This window comes from Hippocampus zosterae, chromosome 11, assembly GCF_025434085.1.
Source record: "Hippocampus zosterae strain Florida chromosome 11, ASM2543408v3, whole genome shotgun sequence".
NCBI classification, from domain to species: Eukaryota; Metazoa; Chordata; class Actinopteri; order Syngnathiformes; family Syngnathidae; genus Hippocampus; species Hippocampus zosterae.
The window spans coordinates 12,146,170-12,167,619 of NC_067461.1; the positions used below are offsets into that span (position 1 = coordinate 12,146,170).

At 39.4% G+C, this 21,450-nt stretch overlaps 2 protein-coding genes across 3 annotated transcripts in view; one reads left to right on the top strand and one right to left on the bottom strand.

Annotated features, from left to right (window-relative positions):
• The window catches only part of psme4a (proteasome activator subunit 4a), a 415,963-nt gene extending 398,442 nt beyond the window's left edge, over window positions 1-17,521 (top strand). The window contains exon 47 of the transcript XR_007964791.1: window positions 17,512-17,521. The gene's annotated coding sequence lies outside the window, so the exon portion shown is untranslated. The remainder of the gene's footprint in view (window positions 1-17,511) is intronic.
• The window catches only part of LOC127610237 (stonin-1), a 143,695-nt gene that overhangs the window by 90,958 nt on the left and 31,287 nt on the right, over window positions 1-21,450 (bottom strand). The window lies entirely within an intron of this gene.

Here is a 21,450-nt window from a genome sequence, read left to right on the forward strand (position 1 = left end):
GGATGGATTTAATAACCCGTTAAGAGTCACGGATCTTCGAGCATGACAAAATGCCAGAGCCCTCAGTTGAAAAAATCCAATGCAGCCATAATTAAAGAAAGCAAAACAGTCAAAGTTCATAGTCAGTGATGTTGATCTCATTCTTTGATGTGAGGGCCACTATCCGTTGCAAGTTTTTGCCACAGAGCCAAGTGATCGACCAGCACGTCTACAAAGGCATCATGTGACATTTGCTTGTTCAATAAGTGAATGGTGAGACTGATGGCAGCACAACTCACACCTGCTTCACCTTGACAACACACCTGCTCACAATGACCGGAGCATTCATTTGTTTGTGGCTGAAAAGAGCATCGCTGTGCTACAATAAACTTTCTACTCCCCTGGCCTGGCTGTCTGCGACTTCTTCTCTTCTTCTCCAACCTCTCAAGAGTTAAGGGGAGCCATTCTGAAAATGTGGATAAGTCAAGTCAAGTCAACAGTATTTACATAACATAACATAACATAACATAACATAACATAACATAACATAACATAACATCAAGATGACTGTGACGACGGAGCTGTGGAGGATTCTGTAAAGATCCTTCTGGGAGTGTATGAAGGTGTGGCAGAGAAGGTTGGGAAATTGTATTTAACACTATGCTACGTCACATTTGCTTTCAATAATGCTCGGTAAGCGATTAGGAAGAGAGGGCACCAAGTGTTGAACTTTTGTAGTTAGAATTCTTGCTTGATGTATAACTTCAGATGGTCGACACTCCAGGGTCTCGCTTTTCAAAAAGCATTTATGTTTAACGAACACAAGCAATAATATAATTGGAATTACAATAAACAATATTAGATTTAAGAGAAGAGAATGAAAAATATGTTGCTTGGCTTTGATGGCAGCAGATGCAGCTTCAAAACCTCTTATCGGACCACGGCACGCATTTCCACATCTCGGATGAGCTTGGGCCCAAAGAAACTGGCATTATTGCTGGTTGTTTTCGAGGCTTTTGCCTCTTATGGTTTGGAGTGTGAACTTGCATTTGTAGAAGTAGCAAAGAACTGTGTACACTGACGATGTTTCTAAAGTGCTTCTGAACCGTTATACTTTGTTGCTGGTTTTTAATGCAGTGGTGCCTGAGGGATCAAAAGTCACAGGCATTCAGCCTTTTTTGTTTTTTGTTTGTTAGGTTTTTTTGAGGGGGGGGACGTCCCACTTACGTGCAGACGTTCTGAGGATTCTCTGAATCTTTTGATGATATTCTGGATGTCAGATGATGAAATCCCTAAACTACTTGTGATTGTACATTGAGAAATGTTGCTTTTAAACTGTTGGACTATTTGCTCATACAGTGGTTTACAAAGCAGTGAACATCGCCCCAGCTTTGCTTGTGAACAACTGAGCCTTTTGGGAATGCTCCTTTTATACTCAGCGGTTTCCGGTTAACCCGTTCACCTGTGGAATGTCATTTTGTTGTTGTTGTTGTTGTTTTTAGCATTCGTCGTCTTTTGTTTCCCCTGCCCCAGCTGATTTGGAACATATTGCTAGCATCAAATTTAAAATGGGAAAACATTTGAAAAAAAAACCCAAAACAATAATATTCATCAGTTTGAACATTACCTTGTTTATTCAATTGAAAATAAGTTGTAAAGAATTTGCAAATCATGTATCCTGTTTTAACTTTTTACTCATTGGAATTGGGATCTGAATATTTGGCATACAGTTGATCTCGGGTTGTTATATTTAGTCCGACAGTTGTGGGTGGATGCCATTGTTTTGCTTTGTTGTGCCTCGTGCAATTCTAATCCAGGCATTTGTGGAATCTACACTGTTGTCCTGCTGGAAATCCGCTTCCTCTCACTGTCATTTTATCTCTCTTCTCTTCCCTCTTCCCAGTAAACCCACCAAGGCGGGGTTTTAATCTAAACACAGTGTCTCTTTATTGCACCCTAATAAGTGAGGAGTGGATGCATGGCTGCCTTCATCGCAATGAGACCTTCAGTTCCATTACCACAAGGTTGTTAATTCATGAATTTACCCTTGCCCCCCTCTTCACATAAAACAACTTCTTCAGGAAAACAGCACATTCTGGTTTTGGAAGTTCTGCCAGTGAAGTGAGTGAGATAAGTGTCCTTTTTACATTTATCACATTCTAACATGGGGCGCTACTGCTTACGAACGTTTTCTGGTAGACCTAAACTTCATAAAAAAATTAACAAATGAGCTTCTTTTTTTGCCTGTCCTCAGACTCTGGCCTGACAATGTGAAATGTGCATTCCTATTCCCTGTGCTTGTGTGGGATTTCTCTGGGTATGCCACCTCCCTCCGACCAAGACGCGCATGATAAATTACTCAAAGACTTTAAATTGTCCATCGGATGAAATGTGAGTGTGAAAGTCACCAGGGATAGTCTCCAGCACAAACCGCAACTGGAATGAGGACAAGCGTTAGAGAAAATGGATGTATCGACTGACACTGAAGTTTTGACCTGTTCATAGCTGATTTCCAAATAACCTATTTAATGAATGTCAAGTAAATTACATTTTATTTGCAAAGCAATGGAGGCTGGTGAGTGTTTTCCCGGCAAAATAATATCTTTTCATTATTACATTCTCATGTAAGGCTATCTTCATATAACAAAGATATGAACATGTGACTCAAAATAATGATGATACATTTTGCGCAGGATGGAAAGCAATCATTCCCACTCGTGGATCAGCGAGGATGGTGCATTCAATCAAATTTCACTCAATGTGTGTGAAAATCAATTGACCTACAAATATTGATTTGTTTATCTAACAATACGAGGGACGTATCAGAATAATCGAATGTTCTTCCTTGGCACAAAGTACAATAAAGTTATGTATCCATACTGTCATTCATAAAACAAAATGAATCATGGTTTCGGCAATTCTAACAGCTTTGTGCTTGCGTAAAAGCAGCCTCAAAAATCACATTGAGTGAGTAGATGTGAACAAAATGAGACAAGATCACTATTTCAGTTTTCATACTTTGTGTGACATTTTTATGTGTTGGTGTTTTGTGATTTTTTTTTTTTCCAATACAAAAAAGGTGTCTTGGCTTAATAAAGGTTAGGAAACACTGGGCCACTTGCAGAGTTCGTTCCATTTTCAACTAGGTTCTTCCTTTTCTGACTAAAGTCACTAGACGCTCAAAAGATGATTCTGACAAATTATCCTGTGGTGTGTTTTTAGTTCTACCCGATCTGCTCAGGAGAAGATTCATTAATCAATAAGGCCACATATGAGTGAGACCCTATCCGAGCTGATTTGGGGTTAACGAATTGCAGAGAACAACATGGTCATCATTTCCAATTAAAAAATGTGCGTCCAACAAATCACTTCAAAAGGTTTGGATGCATTCTGATAAAAAGTGTTTTTTGTTGTTGTTGTTTTTTTAAACATTACCAAGACCTGCAACTGACTACATTGATGCAGTAATGTGTAAAAAGATTTGAATAAATCTTGCGTAAATTATTGTCTGTCTCTTATGCGCCATGTGATTGACTGGAAACTATTTCAGCATTTCATATTATCTTTCTGAATGTTAGCTGCAGACTCAAGCTACCCACGGCCCTGAACAGTATACAGCAAGTATTGGAACAGTATAGAAAATTGATGAATGGAAATATTTTGGTGCTGCTTTGTGAGTGTGAATGAAAAGCAACTGTTGCAGAGAAACACGAAAGATGAGATACATCATGCCCTTGCTTTGACGACATAATTTGTGGGTGAACAAATAGGAATACCTACACCTAAAGAAAAACAACAAAATAAAACATCCCATGAAAAGGTAATAATAGTACCACTGCTGACAGCTGTCTAGCTTACCTTAATATTAAGGCTAAAATATGCACAGCTTCCCTGACACTGCCCAAAGATAACAAAATCGGCCTACCGGGCAAAAAAATACTACACATGGACATTTTTTTTTACATTATACAATACAATACATGCTGATTTATATAGCGCTTTCACAACAGCGGCAGCTGTAACAAAGCGCTTAACAAAACAGTTAACACAAAGTAAAATAATAAACACAACACATAACATAAAACACGGACAGTCGTGCAGTCCTAAGCACTTTTCCGTCACACACTATGTTGTTTGAAGCAGTTTGAGATGAAAGAGGAGAGAATCAAAGTGTCCTTTAACCAGTGGATCAGAGACGTCATGCTCAAAATGTGCACACGTCGGCTACAAGCTAAGTTTCAAAGTCAACAAGAAGCTGTAGCAAAAAGAGATTGGTACGGCGTGCTGCCGAGAAGGCGCAACTACCAAGCACAGATACTTCTCCTTTGACGAATGCCGTGGCCAAAAAGCGCTGAAAACAGTCCATATCAGGTCCACACGATGAAACAACAACAAACATGTGACAAAACAAAAGACAAAAACACCAAAAAAGAACAAAAAAGCAAGAAGAGCACTTGCCGAAGGCTGCCTACTCGGGCCCCATCTTGGAAAAAATATATTATTTTTTATTATGACAGAAGAAGAAGAAGAAGAAGAAGAAGAATTATTCATTATTATTACTATTATTATTATTATTATTATTATGGCAAAGATTCTGATGGGAAGATTGCAATTAATTATTTAGGGGTGAGTGACTGTCACCACCTTACATTCTCTTCGATTTTATATTACAGTTTGGAGTATGTAAAATATCACTCTCCTAATAGAATATCCTATTCTGAATGTGCTCCTTGCAGCCTCAGGCAATCATGCTTCAGTCTTCCTGCAGTCACGGACATAAGTTGAAGGCCCAGTAACATTTGGAGAGCTCATTTGCACTGTGTGTGGCACATGACATTGCTATTGACTGTAATCTTGCGAGGCTGGCCCACATTGACTAGGCTTGTTAAAATGTGCCATAAATAAGTCCTAGGACTGAGACTCTTGCCTCCAGCAAGCTCGAAGTGGCTAACAAGCACATTAGGCATGTCAGCCATGTGGTGCACATTGTTTACAACCCTACTCACACACACTAATGTGTAACTACAACGAAATGGTTGCAGGTGAATGAAGAGTTTGACTATAGTGAGTAATATTTCAAGTGTAAATATGAAGCCCAATCAGAATACAGTCGAACTTTCAAAGTTGAATACACAGTACAGCTCCATAATTTGGAGAGGATGTTTCCAGAGAGGAATGTGGGGACTACAGAATGTCTCCTGGCTGGCTCGGGAACACTTCAGCATCCCCATGGAAGAGATGGATGTCTGGGCTTGGCTGCTCAAACTGCAACCCCCGTGACTCAACCCCTCATATTAGGAAGAAAATGGATAGATGGCTGGTGGGAAAATTATTTTGAATTCAGAACAACTTGGAAGTCAACTAGCGTCACAAAAGAGATTATGTTCACTGTTCCACTACATATATTTTTGTTTGTTTGTTGAGTTTGTTTTTAAAATAGAGGAATTCATTTGTATACCTTCTTTCTTGACTTCTTCTGTCTGACTCTGCAGTGTAGCTGCATTGGAAGAAAATCTGATTTCCCACATGGGCAACTTTTCTCCCACTGAGAGATTATTTCAATAAAAAAATAAACAGTCTAACCCCCTCTAGGCATTATAACAGTCAAATGATCCACTCAGAGAATGGAGCTTTAAAAAATGAATTATGCATGTTCATTTTTGAGACTCTTGCCTGGAAAAACATCTTTATTTATCGTTGAGCTCATTTGATAGCAGCTAATTAGAAAGGTTGAAAGGTCCTGATGATCTGGAAACTGTTAAACCATCATATAATTGAAATGTAATTTTATTTTATTTATTTTTTTGCCTGCAGAAGAATTGTGTGTTGATAGCGAAAGGTCTGACTAATGGTATTTTGCATTAAAAAAAAATCATGCTCTTATTCTTCCACCTTGTTTTCAAATGTTTTTACATTCAAATTAGTTTTTCTACATACAGTTTTGAGATGCAAGTGTAATTTGTTTCGTGACAATGCTTGCAATCTAAAATTGGATCTCAAATAATGTTTTCCTATTGAACTAAATGGAAATGCCATTAATTCGTTCCAGCCTCTCAAAAAAATGTAAAAAATACTACAACATCCTGTAATATTGTGCATTTAAAAAAACATAATTTCATAAAATGTAACTGTTTATGCATCACGGTAAACCAATTGTAATTTTGCGTGTGTGTGTGTATATTGTTACGGACTCGGGTAAACCGAGTTAGGAAGGGGGATCCAAAAAACGTAGACAAAAACAAGGTCTCCGAAGTAAGACAATTTAATGTCCAAACCGAAAATAAGCGAGAACATAAAGCGCTGGTCCACAATGAGGACCAGGAGGTAAATCAAAAACGACTAACAAAAGGTGCTTGCACAAAAGAGCAAGAAAAAGAAAGTAAAGCCCACAAACTACGAACAAAAAACAATGTAACACTTTGTACACGCAAGAAAAGCCAGATCATCAAAACAAAATGGTACTCACACACAAACTTGGTACCGAGACGACACGCGAAAACACGAGGTCAAAAGCCACTAGTCAATGAGCAATGAGGTGAGCAATGCCAAAAACAATACTCCCACAACAGGTGTCGAACGTAGGAGTCCTTAAATAGTGTCTCTATTGATTAATGATTGCCAGCAGGTGTGCTAGAGAGACCGCTCCTGCCACCTGCTGGCCAGACCGAAAAACCGAAATGTGACATATATATAGTATTTTCAACAAAATATCATCCATAAGAGTGAAACAATAAAGGGCTTCAAACTCTTCTGTAAAGTATGTCATGGTTGGCCTTACAGCCATCATCCAGACATAAAGATTTGAGAGCAGTGTCATAGGTTTGATTCCAGCAAGGTTGCACAAGCAAGCAATGAAACTTAAAACAATAGTGACAAAATGTTGCAGTGAAAACAAAAAACAAGTGCTACTACTCACTTTCAAGAGGTGATGGACGGAGCCGAGAAGAACAAAGAGGTAAGAGCATAAGAGCTTTTGCAAAACGAAACAGAACCAAGATCTACTGAAATATCACATGAAGGAAATACAAAATCAATACAAACTACAAAAGTGGCAATTAACTACAATGAGACTTGTGACAGGAACAATGCATGAATGGCAAGCAGCAAAAAGCATACAAAGCAATAAGACTACTCCTTCTCCTCCTCTTCTTTCTCCTTATCCTCCTCCTCCAACTCTTCCTCTGACTGACTTAAAGCTGCCTCTCAATTTAGAGATTTTGCTGGTCTGATGAAGACAGCTTCAGTGATCAAATGGTTAAAGTAATGCACCACATATTTGAGCAGTAACAGTAACTGTGTTATTATGATTGAGAAAGTAAAGTGTTACCCAAAAAAGTGACACATTAATCCTCTTTATTCATTTAAATATGTGGCTTAATTCTCTTAGTTTTATATTTCGTTTCACAGTACACTAAATCAACTCTGAGTGGCATTTAATGGCTTGAAGCTTATTTTTTGAAGAATATTCACAATATTCTAGTAAACGGCTGCTTGGTTGAAAGTTGAGTTCACTGTCAGCACAGGGGGTTTGAAAGTTTTGCTTGCAAGTCAAAGCCAAAAGTCGGCTGGATGACAATTTGTATCACGAAAAAAAATTATTAATTGGATTATGCGTATGTCCAGGCACCACTATATTGGACAGTGAAGCAAAGATGGAGCGATATTCTAGCATTAAACACTGATAGTTAGACTCACGCAACGCCTGTATTTGTCCGCATATGTTTGCGGGTATTGTAATTTCTAATTTAGAATGCTTTCCTGCTTTGTGGAATGTGTTGTGACGCCCTTCATACATGCGTATAAAATATAGACATGGGATCCAAAGCATTATATCAGAAGTAGTGAAATAGAAGTGTGCACAAAAGTTTAAAATTAAATGAGTGATTAACAGTGTGAAGTACAAGTATATCCCACTGATAGGGTAGTGTATATTGACACGAAATTGTGACTGAAATAATTTTGTACCTCTTTTTTGACACTTTGATTTTTCCCTTCAAGAATTTTATTTGACCTTTGACCTAATCTTTCAACTGGATCATGAATAAACCATTTAAATGTTATAATGAAATCCAAAATTCATCGTGTATTTTGTAGTCCGCAGACTGTTTAATGCACGTCCAGATACGACTTTGCCAAAAGTCCTTAAGCACAAGTCAAATGTTGGCAGAAGAGGAGCTGGCACTGTCAGGGTCAGACTTTACAGGGAAAAAAACTGCAAGAGACCCGATCGTTTCCAAAGGCAATTCATGAATATTGTAGTCTAAGTTTGTGTTCTACAGCAAACATGCCTTACTTTTGGAATGTAATGTTTACTTCCAGAACTGTACTTTTTCCAAAGACTACATACTCACAAAAATCAGTCACTTAGCGGTGGGAAACAAGGATTAGGTTTGGGATACGTGTAAAAGACAAAGTAGTTTGCTGCTTTCCAAGTTTTCGCCTCACTCACTCTTTATTGGCTTGCAGGAGTTTTTTTTCCAACAGGCATAGGCTATCTGCGGCATAAAACATGAGCTTTTAAATGTATAGTGAACCAACACATTTAAATAAACAGCCGTTAAAATAAAATAATAACAGTGCGATCAGAGCCATCCATCTCAACATCATTCTCTTGTGTTTGCCCAGTCTTTGAATTACTCTAAGGCCCAAAATTGACAACAATTATCAGTCATCTATCTTGGCCCTCTATCTCAATTTAAAATAATTTACAGACAACTATGGAAGAATAGAACCAAAACAAATCATTTGACCGATCAAGTCCACATCTCTGTTATCACAACAAACCATTCCATTTCTTATGCTGATTCTTCGGAATTGTCACTCATGTCACCCATCTTTATGCCACTCATCTCCATTCCACTGATCTGATTACAGTTTGCATTTCTTCACCAAGAGAGGGGGGTGGAATATGGATGGGAAGCTGATTTCAGGATAGGGCTTGAGATGTGCTCTGATTGTAAATGAAGGGAAAACAAGCTGGCCGTGTGAAACAATGCCAGGGATGTTTCAGTCCACAATGTGGGGGGATCACATTTGCAGACACTTCAAGTGCCTTGAGGGCTTTGTTAAGACAAGCCCCACCCTTGTGGCAGAAAGCATTTGGAGGAAGAAAGTGACTGAGAAAAGGGTTTGAAGTCCACACTGAGCAGCTGTTATCTTCACAGCCCCAAAAATGTCCGAGATTCATTTTTGTCAACATAAGTCTGCAGACACACTTCTTACTCAAGGAATGATTCAACCAGGAGATGGAATCGACTCCTTAAATTTCCACAGCCAACAGTGAAAAGTCTACACACCCCTGTTCAAATGACAGGTGTTGGCGATATGTATATTATGAAGTTGTGGAAAGATATGGCGGGGGGTGAAAAGAAAATCACTTTCCATTTGCCGAGTATGTGGTTGAAACTGGGGAACAATTGGCCAAAATCTCTTGGAGTAAAAAGAATCCCTGGGAATGACTAAAATGGCCCTAAATGACTACTTCCCAAAAAATTATTTCCTGTGGAAAAATGACCACAGACGTGCTTCAGAAATTGACTCTGGATGGGGCCAGGTCTAAAACCTAAAAGATTTCGGAGCCATGCTTTGAATAAAACTACGTATTGTAGAGTAAATGCGATGGTCATGAAAGCATGGGCTTATGCAATGTTTTGCATTGAAGGATAAAGGTTTTGAAGAATGACAGTAAAACAATATCTTGTTATAATTGGCTGTGTTATAGATTTAGAAAAGAGGATATTATTTAAATAAACTGCTTGATTGATGCTCCTTCCCACCCACAAGTGGCAGCAAACAATGCTACTGGATTGATTACCAATAATATCATTAGTACTTTTACCACTAGTACTAATCCTGTTAACAGGAGGTATTATTATTGTATGTCATTATACTATAGTGTACTATTACTATTCTTGCAAGTGTTATGTGTTATCATTTTGTATTTACACTGTGAAATCCCTCAAACTTGTCACTTGCGCCTCATGGAATCCTGGTTTTGTTCGAGGAATTTCTTTCGCTTTGGCCTTTGTACTTACTCATGCCTCCACATAATGCTCGTTGGAATGTTCTACGTTAATGAATAAAGTTGAATTGAAACACAGAAGTTTCATTACCAGTGAGGATCGGGGAGAACATGTCCAAAAAACAAAACTTTTTTTTTAACTTAGGGCAGCCACATCTTGTACTCGCAAGACTCGCTGAGAAAAAAAAATGTTATTATCGTTGAGCTCATTTGATAGCAGCTAATTAGAAAGGTTGATTGATTTGATGGCAGTAGTGGGGTGGGACAGCAGAGTGCACCCGTCTGTGAAGGAGTCCACACGTAGGTCAATATTTTCCTCCTTCCAGAGAAGCTTTGATAACAACATTAAAGGAGGGGGTCTGCCTCGCTCTTGTGTTTGACTTGCAGGATGACACTTTGATTGCATGAATCATGCTAGTCAATAAAGTTTATTCTCCCACCAGACTTGGGCACACAGCGAAACTAAAGCTGATTGCATCGGTTTCCTTGAGTTAATGACAGTGAAGAGTTTGAGCAATCAAAATCAAGAGCTGCTTCAAATGTGTTATTGAAAAAGATGATTTAAAAAGACTTTGTGTTATGATTGAGTTCATGCCATATTTAACATCACAGCTGGGGGTTGCGTGTAACAGACAACAAACATCCTGGTGAACTGCTCCTGTTTCCCTGCATTCTCTTCTCTCTGCATTCACGAGATGAGAAATTTGATTCCGTTTTCACATTATCTCTCAGATAAGGTTAGTCAACTAAAACTTGCATTAGATAGTAAGCGACTTAAGTGGTGACCTTTTTTTTTTTTTAATATATGTAGAATAACGAATTCCTCTTTGAAACTCTTCTAGGATCATTTTACAATAAAACGCTAACAACCACATGGACTGTATAAATATTAAGCTTTCGGTATTTTCAAGACACAAGACTTTGCAAAAAGTAACTTGTCAGAGGGCAAGAAAGTCATCATTTTTCGTAAAATTCACATTTCAAATCCAGGATTAAAAATATATATGTATTTATCGTTGTTAAAAGTCAAATTGTTGCAAGATAGTGGGCATTAGCAGGCCTACTTTAAGACATGCATTGCCTCCAGTATGTCCTAAATCGAAGGCTGTAGGGGTTCGATTTTTGTCAGGTTCAGAACTGTCTCGTTATTTTGAGGTTGTGTCAAGACCTCTTTTTTTTTCGCTAGGACAGTCGTGAAAACTTCCACCCGAGATCAGGGCCAAAATGGCATACAAGAACAAAAATCAGCCTTCCTATTTCTTTCTGATGTGAAAAAAATTCACTTCCATTTGCATCCAGTTAATGATGGCGTGATTGCGAAATGGAGTTTGATTTTTCCAAGTCACATTTAGGGACATTTTGCCATGGCCAGCTCTGATCGCAAAGTCCCACTCGTTTCCCCTTGACAAAAAAGGCAGCAAATGCCACGTGTCATTGGTTTGTCAATGCAGTACAAATTACACATGCCTCTGGTTTCGATACAATAGTGGAGAGAACTTGAAGAACTTGTGAGCCCAGACCTCAACCTCACCAGGCACAATATAGAAGACAAAATGTATCTCCAGTCCCAAGAGAAATAATCTCTGACCTCACAGATGCTTGTGAGTGAATGGAAGAAAATCGCAGCACAGCCACCCTCCACACACACACACAAACACACACACATCATGTCTTCTCTGAGGCAAGGAACCAACTTCACATTTTCTGCTCCTCCATCTCAGTGGGTAGAGCAGGACTGCTCCCCCGGGATACTTGCAAAGATACAGACATGAGAGACAGCCTAGGCAACAATTGTGACATGAGATAAGTCACATCACGCCACAACTGCCCTGGACATCTCATAGATTCACCAGATAAAGTCTGTGTGAGCACTGTAGGTAGGATAATCATTCATCTTCTCGTTGTTGCATTTTTTTTCCTTCCAAGAAAACTTCAACAGCTCAGATCATTTGAGAGGAAGAAAACTTATCAAGTGTGTGAGTGTAGCCACCACCAGCACCATCTGGGGCGAGATCCCACTCCATCGGTAAATGAAATATTCATCCGTTATTCTAAAATGTTGAGTATGAATACTGTAAAACCCATGTTTTCATTGCAGCAGAGAAGAATACTGCTTCATGGCGAATATAAAAGTATCACATCCACCATTTTTCATTTAACCATTTATCTATTGTGGATTGGATACTTGTAAAACCATGTGGACAAAGTTACACTACCTCATGATTTTACAGTACAACTTTTAAAGTCCATTGCCCCAAAAGTGGGACAATTTGGATTTTAAGAAAAGTATGCCTCAAAAGTCAGAATAAAGCATGACGTCATTGTAAGGAATCAACAAAACTGGGGAGCCTCGCAATCACCGAGTAACTAAAGAATTCATTTCACAAGTATCTGACTTATTAACGTCTAACGACTTACATGAAAATCGCCAAAGAAGCTTGCTAAGCATCGGCATAGATTTACTGCGCAGAAATGTTTTTCCTTACCATAATTGACTCATCAAATACTGTACATAATGATAAAGCAATCAACTCACAAGAGGTGCTCTTATGCCGTCGGTTCCAGAAATAACAACGGAATGCCACAAGGTAACAGTATCACTCTGCGAACAATCTCTTTCATCTTAGTGTCGGGTGTTTTAAAGAAAGTCGTCGCAATTTTTGCATTATTTCGGTTTTGTTTACTTTTGCCAAGCGATTGTTCTGTCACTTTTTTATGAGTTTGGTTAAGAATGATCTAAAATGGCAACAGTCTGAGCCTGGAGCTTATTAATTTATTGATATTTTTTTTTTTCGTGTTGCGATTGCCCTCATTAAGGTCGTGGGTGAGCTGGAACTTATCCCATCTGACTTTGGGCGAGAGGTCAAACAGACATTCAAAATTTTGTCATCCAAAGCAAACATGTGCTTCTGTAATATGGGAGAAAGACAGATTCCCTGGAGAATTTCCACATGGTAAGAACTTGACATGCAAACTACAACGTCATTGCTGCCACCTGTGAATTAACTTCACATTTTCCATGATGGGGAAAATGCCATCATTTGGTCTACCACGGGTCTTCCACACGCACGCTTTATAGGAGGTAATACAAGAATTATCTTTCATGTGAGGGGCGCAGAAGCAGATGCTAATTAAATTTCATGTCCCTCTTCCAGCAATATCCCCCTGACCCCTGTTTTTTTTTTCCTCGACAGCTGAATGTCAGACCAGCAACCCTGAACTCACTTACCAATTTTAATGTGATCGTTGGAATTTGCGTTCCTCAGAATAACAGAGGACATTGATAGCCGTCCCCCTAAGCCCCAGCTCAAGTCATTTAGACTCTGAGGTGGACTGCAAGTTAATGACTTCAGCGTAAGTTGCACTTGACTACACTTCCACAGCTAATTATGGTCTTATTGTCAACAAAACACATTCACCCTCACCATTAGACCTGCCATAAACCACGCCGCTCCGCCCGTTGCTCCCTGCAGATAGTTTGTACACAAAAGCCTCTAATATCTTATGTCTGTTAGATCTCACCATGAAATCTTAGAAATAAGTACACAATTAAAATGTGGCTGCAGCATGGAAATTAATTGGCATTGAGGCAATTTCCTGTTTGTGCAACAGATTAGGAAGATATAGACCAAGATGTCTTGTCTGGGTACGAAAAGTTTGTGAACCGCTGTTCTAAAGAATGACTAATATGATCAATTAAAGCTGTTGTGTATTTTGCTGGACTAACAGCTGTGCCCAACAACCAAGCAAAAGAAAAAGGTAAACAAGTAAAAACACAATTGTAAGTGGAAACACATTAAGGTAAGCCATTAAAAGAATGATTTTTTTTAAAATTCAGTTTATAAATGATTCCTGTCTGATGAAATATAATGATAGAACAACGCTGTGCATGGATGGTGGTCCCTCAAATAGGACGTTCTTGTGGTTGGTTGTCATGGTGATAACTGAGTGCAGGAGGCTATTTGCTTTGTTTCTACTTTCATCTTTGTGCCAATATACATATGGCACAGGTACTCCTGTTTATTTGGAAGATGGTGCTTGAGTGTCACTCTTATTGGTCTGTCCATGCGGCTGCTTTTCTGTTTGCCTGTGAGAGTGACGGCTTCTCATTTCCTATCCATTGTATCTGATTGCCTTTCAGAACCACTTTTCTTTCAACATAAACTTCATTAACTTCATGTATCACTAAAGATTGTGTTTTCGGGATTATATTTAATCATATCACATGAAATATGTCCAGTGTACACATGATAAGGACTGCAGTTTATAAGAAACTCTTCTGACACCTAGTGGTCGTAATGTGAACTACCGGACTGAAACCATAACCGGAGGATCTCACACAATTTACATTCACTCAGTCTGGTAAAGAAAAAAAAAATTAACGGTAGCAGTATGGTGTTAAAAATATAGTAATATTGCAATTTAATTCCAGCCAACAAAACCACGACAGTCATATTTTTTTTCAGAGTGGTAATGTGGCAAATCAAAATGTTTCTTCATAGTCCTGACCAAATTTGCGTCAAAGTTTCTATAATTATTCATTAGCCTTCATTTATACAGAAAAATATGGATTGTAAATCATAATTGGCAAAATCTGTGTATTCCTCCATTTAAATCCTTTCATGTACCAATAATGATAACCTGTCCCCCTATAACATAAACTGTCCATTGTAGTAATCCCTAAGAGGGTTTATGAGTATTTTTCAATGCTTTGCACCAAACGTGTCTGTTTGTCTATTTATTTATGTATTTGTTCATTTATAGCTTGTATCAATCACTGTGGATAGAGACTATCCTTACATATTTTATGTTGACTTTTATGTTGACTTGATTTCACTATTTGTTTCCAACAGCTTGCTGTGTTTTGTCTACACTTCTCCACACAGAGGTTGCCATCAGAGGAAACACAAGTATTTATGCAGATTTAATCAGTAAATGTTTTGTTTCCAAGATGAGAGGTCTCACTGTCATAAAACTACAGGATCTTAACTGTGAGTTATGGACTGCTTGGTCCAGGTACCGACACTGACATCAAAACGCACTCTCATGTGACATCATCATATTTCATTCATCTCAACCATCTGGTTCCCAGTTAACACATTGGACTTGCTACAAAGGATGCACAAAGTAAAGTGGTGGTGAGGTTATTTACAGAGCTGATGCTGCAGAGCGAGTGAGGGGGTATGCTGGTACCACTGTGGCAGCTTAATCTTATCCGTGACAGGTCAGTGTCTTGGAAAAAGCCTACAATCAATGCTCTTTCACCACGAGACTAAATATCATAAGCGCAGACATCACTCATCTCCACATCTTGGCAAATCCAGATTGATTGCAGCACTTTCACACTCCCGCGTGGACTAGGTAGTGCTGTGAGTTACCCGCTTTAAAACTGATGTTAGACTTTTTGGAAATATCTATTTTTGATGCTGAGGTGAATCCTCATTCAATGTAGGAATTAAAAATGCATAACTCATGTTAGGTCAGGATATGGAAGCATGAAATGTCAAATAAGTTCAGATTCAAGCAAGCTCTTGCCTTTTTACTTAAAAGATTTACTTTCCCTGTATGCCGTAAATGTTAAAAAATGCAAGCTCGTCCTGAAAAAACTTAAGACCAAACAATTCATACATTCAATAATAAAGAGTTAAAAGGTGCCTAATAGATTTTATGTGTATTTTAGGCTGAGAGGTATATACACATCCAACATCAGCATCATGAAGATTGCTGAGGAAGTGTTTTTAATGAAGCCAACAAAGTCTTCAACTCAAACAGAGGAAAGGAGTTGTTACTTTGTGACCATGTGACATTTTGAATCTGATCAATTGGCCGTGACATGTGGGGTCCCTCAAGGGTCAGACTTTGATCCCCTTCTGTTAGGTCTACTGTATATGCGTCGTCATTTGGTCAAATAGTTCAGAACACCAACGTTTTGGCTATCACAGTTATGCCGATGACACAATGTCCCTGAATGATATCAGTTTATTTAATGCATCCTGTCAATGTCTGGAGCAAATTAATAACTGGATGAACCAAATATAACTTTATCTGTGGTGGGCATAGTTCAACCCGGATGCAGATGCACTCGTGGTTGCAGATGTAAGACCAGTGGAACCAGTAGTAATGTTGAAATCAAATCCGAATGATGCAAAACACAACCCTATTATGCCAATAGAGCCTCGCCTGATGTGGAATGTCGTTATTCTCAAAGTGAAAAAAACTCTTGCCATTTTGTGGGCTTTTCTAGGAAAAAAAAAGGAAAATATTTTCTGATGATAACAGACAATGAGTCACTTGAAACCATGTACTGACTAAAATCTGAACCAGCAGCAAGAATTGAAAGATGCCTTTTCGATCTGCAGACGTGTCGCTTTAAGGCTGTTTACAAGTGCCACAATCACAAAACGCAGCTGATTCACTGTCGCGCTATAAAGCCAACTTGCCAGTACAGAAACGTACCATGAGGACCATGTCTGGGTACTTTGTAACTAAATGCAGTACCCTGAACATTGCATCCCAAATGAGAGCTCTGTCAGCAGAACAGCTTACTTTAACCACTTTAATGAGCTGTATCAAACCAGGTGACTGGAGTAAATGTGAGACTGCTTATCAGGCTGTTAAAAATGAACTCTCCACTATGTGAATAATGGTGTTCCGAGGGACCCGGATTGTTATTCCTCTAGGCAGGACGACACAGGATGCTGATGCTAGCACATGAAGGACATCAGGGAATAGTCAAAACAAAACAGAGCCCGAGAACAAAAATGTGGCAGCCCTGTATCGATTGAGAAGCAGCATTCATGCCAGTCTAACAGCTCTACCTAACAGCAGGTTGCAATCAAAAGAAGGGAACTCCCACCTAAAACATGGCAGAAAACAGCAATTAACATGTGTGGAGCATTCCCCTCAGGACACCTATTCGTGCTGACTGAGTAAAACTCCAGATGGGTGAGTGTTGATGTCCCACTTTTGTAAATATAATAAAATGTTTGAGTCCCTCTTTTGGAATTTATGGTGTTCCTGAGATGATAGTAACGTACAACGGCACTCTTTTTTTACGCAGTAGAGATTTAAATGTATCTCCAAGTGAATGCAATTGCACTCTCTAGAGGCCATACGAGCAGCTCACATGGAAGAAAAAGTCATAACGAGTTAGAATTCTACCTCACGGCCTATCGCAGAGATGTCACTCTACCACCGAATCACAACCAAACTTCGGGAAGTATCAGTGCTCCAGCATCTGTAACATTCAACAGAATGCTGCCAGCTACATCTCTGGCACTGCAAAAAGGGCAAAGGGACGCAAGTACACAAACAGAGTCAGGAGAAGAAAAGAAAGATGTGGAAAAACAATGAAACTAGTCCTGCTTTTCCGGCAATCCCAAAACAAGCTTTCAACATCATTCAAAATTTCACAGTAAGTTTTGTAGAATATTCATTCATCCATTCATCTTCCAAACAGCTTCATCCTCACTAGGGGGGTGCTGGAACCTATCCCGGAAGTCTTCGGGCAGTAGGTGGGGGACACCCTGAATCGGTTGCCAGCCAATCGCAGGTTTTGTAGAATATGTTTTACTCAAAAAAAGCATATATTTGGTCCCAGCCTAAACAGAATAAACAGTCAATTTTTCATGAAACAAAAATTATCCATTGTCTGAACTACGTTATCCTCGCGAGGGTCGCAGGCGTTCTGGAGCCTACACCAAATGTGTGGAGATGTGGATGGTATTCCTGCTGATGTTACATTATTATTTTCATGTCATTTTGTGTTAATGCAAATTTTCAAGTTGGCACATGATTAGTCTTTTCAGTGGTGTTGATTAGAGGTAAAAAAAATACAATTAAATTTAAAAAAAAGACTACAACCATCATTCATCATATTTACCCAAACCCCTTAAAGCCTCTGACCTGGTGTGCAGAATCCTATTGTAATTTTGTAGTTGCTCTTTGCTAAATAATGAGTACTTTACGACTCTCTTACCCTTTTGCAACTTAATTAGAGCATCAACTTGATGGATGACTGCAGCAGAAGAGGCGTAATCTGTCCTTATTTGTGCATCAATCTACTCTGGTTTACCATTTAACATTTTAGCAATGCTAACTACACCTTTGTTTAGCAATGGCACTCGCCCATCACATGAGACCAAAAAAAAATCTCCACCAATGTAGTGTGGCTTGCATCAATTTGAATGTGCTGAAAGAATTTGTGTGTGACAACACTAACTTGGTGTGATTTCCTGTCTTCTCAAATACATTGTGGAGCGGAGGTATTTGGATTTGGTGTTTCTCACAACGCCACACTGCCAATATCCTGTTGTGAAAACAAGTTCATCTTGGTAATTGGGCATTCCCATCTTTCTTTTGATTGACATTTGGATGGTGGTGCGACGGACAGTTAATGTAACATGCATGCAGTACCACAGGCTTTGAATGCTGCCCAGACAACATCGCAGTGTCTGCACCCCTCAAGGATTATCATCTCCCAACAAGCTGGCTCAATTTCCAAGTGTTCCTGCCTGAGGCATGATTTCAACTTTGCTTGCATAGCCAAGTCCTCACAGACTGCCCTCCTGTTGCGCCATGATATACATGTATAAAACTGTGGAAAAGAGGATGAATGGAAAACACCACCTGTATTAAAATTAAAATTAAACCGCCGTAAAGAAGAGTTGAACGTTCCTGTCTGATAATCCAAGGTGCTAAATGTCAACAAAGCTCATATTGTACCCAGCATGTATGGATGATGTAATGGTGTCTTTAGACGTCTGTCACAGTTTGTTTCCTCAGCGGACCACCACACTTCAGCATCTGACAATGGTGCATTTGCCACACTGATATGCCAAGGCTCCCAAACTTTCACGCAAGCATATACATTGAAAAGCGCGCACACACAGACACAAATACACTCACACACACACCCACACTCACGCCGTTCCTACAAGCCACAAACTGGCGGGGGAATTGATGGTTTGATGTTGAGGACGAGAGAAAATTTTCTACTTTAAGAGTGGAAGCCGGGTGAAGCCGTGCTTGCGGTCTCCAGATGTCAGGGTTGAAAGACTGAGAGCAGACAACCAAAACAACAACAACGAAAAAACACTTGCAGACATGCAGCGCACTGGGAAGTTGAAGCCTCACGCTTCAGACAGAATGGCATACTGAACAAAATTATCTCTGCTGATTTTACAACGTAGCCACAACAGCTAACACGTTAACTTGTAAAAGAAATGATATAATGTCAAAATTCTAAAATAGATACAATGTCAACTGTCAATGTGTGTTTGCCTCAAATTATTCAACAATCCTTTGTGTGTGGTGGTGAACGCGTTAATGCGGCAAACAATGTCCAAGGACTCTTGAATTCCTGATCTGATAAGCTATCAAGAGTTATTGCTGTGTGGAAGCCAAGACAGAAGGCACACTCGATGTTAAAACGGCATGAATTCCTTCAAAGAAATAAGGACAATTGATTGAAAATACAGTCGTCAGCATATAGTATCCCGATTAATCACACTCATAGTGAAGAGGGATTATCTGGACAGAGTTCATGTTTGACATGTGGTGCATCCATGTGGCCATCTCTGCTCCAAGCATCTTGGCTGCGGTTCAGTCTTGATCGACACTTCCTAGCTCATGAAAGGACTGTCCGATGCTGCCCTTGAGTGTTGAGCCACGATGCAGTTCCAGCTCGGAAATCAAATTACGATTTTTAATGATAATTGTGCTTTATATGAGGAAAAGTGGTTCAGAGAATGAATGAACATTCCATACAAATCAATTTGAGCCAACACCAGGCTAGATATTCATCATGGTACTTTGTATGAATTCAAGTCAAGTTTATTTGAAGTGCTCTTAAGCATTAAAGCGTGTCAAATGGCTTCACAAGTTGAGAAAGATTAGCAAAAGCCCGTGCTAAGATTTAATTCTGTGATTGCAATTTTCACCCTGTACACAAAACAAGGTCCATAAACGCACGCATGCATGAGTTTTGTTGTGGAAAAACAGCACTATATGGGACTGTCACTGTTTAGCATGACACCTTCACTAGAATGGCATTAAATGTGATAAGAATACCCCCCCACACCCCCATATGCAGCAGAAGAACTACCACTAGACACTCCTGCATCAACTGGCGCTTTGTTTTAGATTTTTTTTTTAATATACATATACTGCCACATCTCAAGTAAGGCTCTTAAGAGTTTTCAAGGTCCAGCACGGACGGGTTCACATTCTGAGCAATCTGAGCATCACTGAGCAATAAAACACCAAAACTCAAAAACACACACAGTGGCCCTATTGCCAGTTACTGCAAATGCCTTACTGATGTTCGTTTGCTCTCAGGCTCCCCACCGCCTGAAAGCGACCCTTTGAGTGGAAATGGTAAGAAAACAGGACGTGACAGCAAATTGCTTCTTCCACCACTTTCAGTAATGAGGCTCTATCAAGGAGAATACATTTCAGGGATGTTTGTGTTGGTTTATATTCTCTGGTTTTCTGCTAGGCTGTGTCGTGTCCTTACAGGTACATTGTGTTTTTCCTATTCCTTCTCTACCTTTGCACATTTAAAAACACTCTGATCTTATCAAGTCAGAAAGCTGTCACCAGGTCAATAACCCTCATTCAGAGAGCAGAGAAAACCCTGTACCACCAAAAAATAGAACTTCTGACAGTATCCATCCATAAAGCGGCGATGGTGAGTGTGAATGGTGAGAAGAGATCACACCTACCGACTATTATTTGAGACGAAAACAATTCACCGTCATCTCTGTGAAGTGACAGGACATGACGGGGTTTCTTAATAGGCCTCTATTGGTCACAGTTCTGGGTGAAAGGCCACGCTGAAAAGAGGAAAAAATAATGAGACAAATTTGCGGCAGTTATTCCCCCCCCCTCCCCAACTACGTTTGGGATAGACGCAGGGAAGACTTTGAACTGGTCGTCATCATATCCCAGGGCAAGGTTTGACATTTACTCATTACAATTATGATTCCTTCTTTTCTAAAACAGCAGCATTTTGGAACCTAATTCACACCATCACGTATCTTGGAGCCAGAAAGTCTTCCCTCAAATGTCTCCAAGTTGTTTGTAACATCCTCCACAGTAAAAATGAAACAGTTGAATTGAGTTATTCATTTTTTTTTCCTCATACAACTTTATGCCTAGAAGGCTACACATTGAGTTTTTTGCTATTATTTTCCCCCCAGGGTCACTGATGGTGTAGTGGTGCACTCGCCTGACTTGTGCATGGGCAGTGTGAGTTCATGCGAGATCATGGGGCATGCAAACGGTGAGTGCACCACTTTCAGGGCCTTGTTCAAAGGTACCTCAACAGTCGTCACCATACAAATAAACAATATATATACACATTATATACACATACATATAAACTATATTGATGCACCACATAATATTACAACTCCCATCACTTTTGTCACCCAGTTTTCTGACCTTAT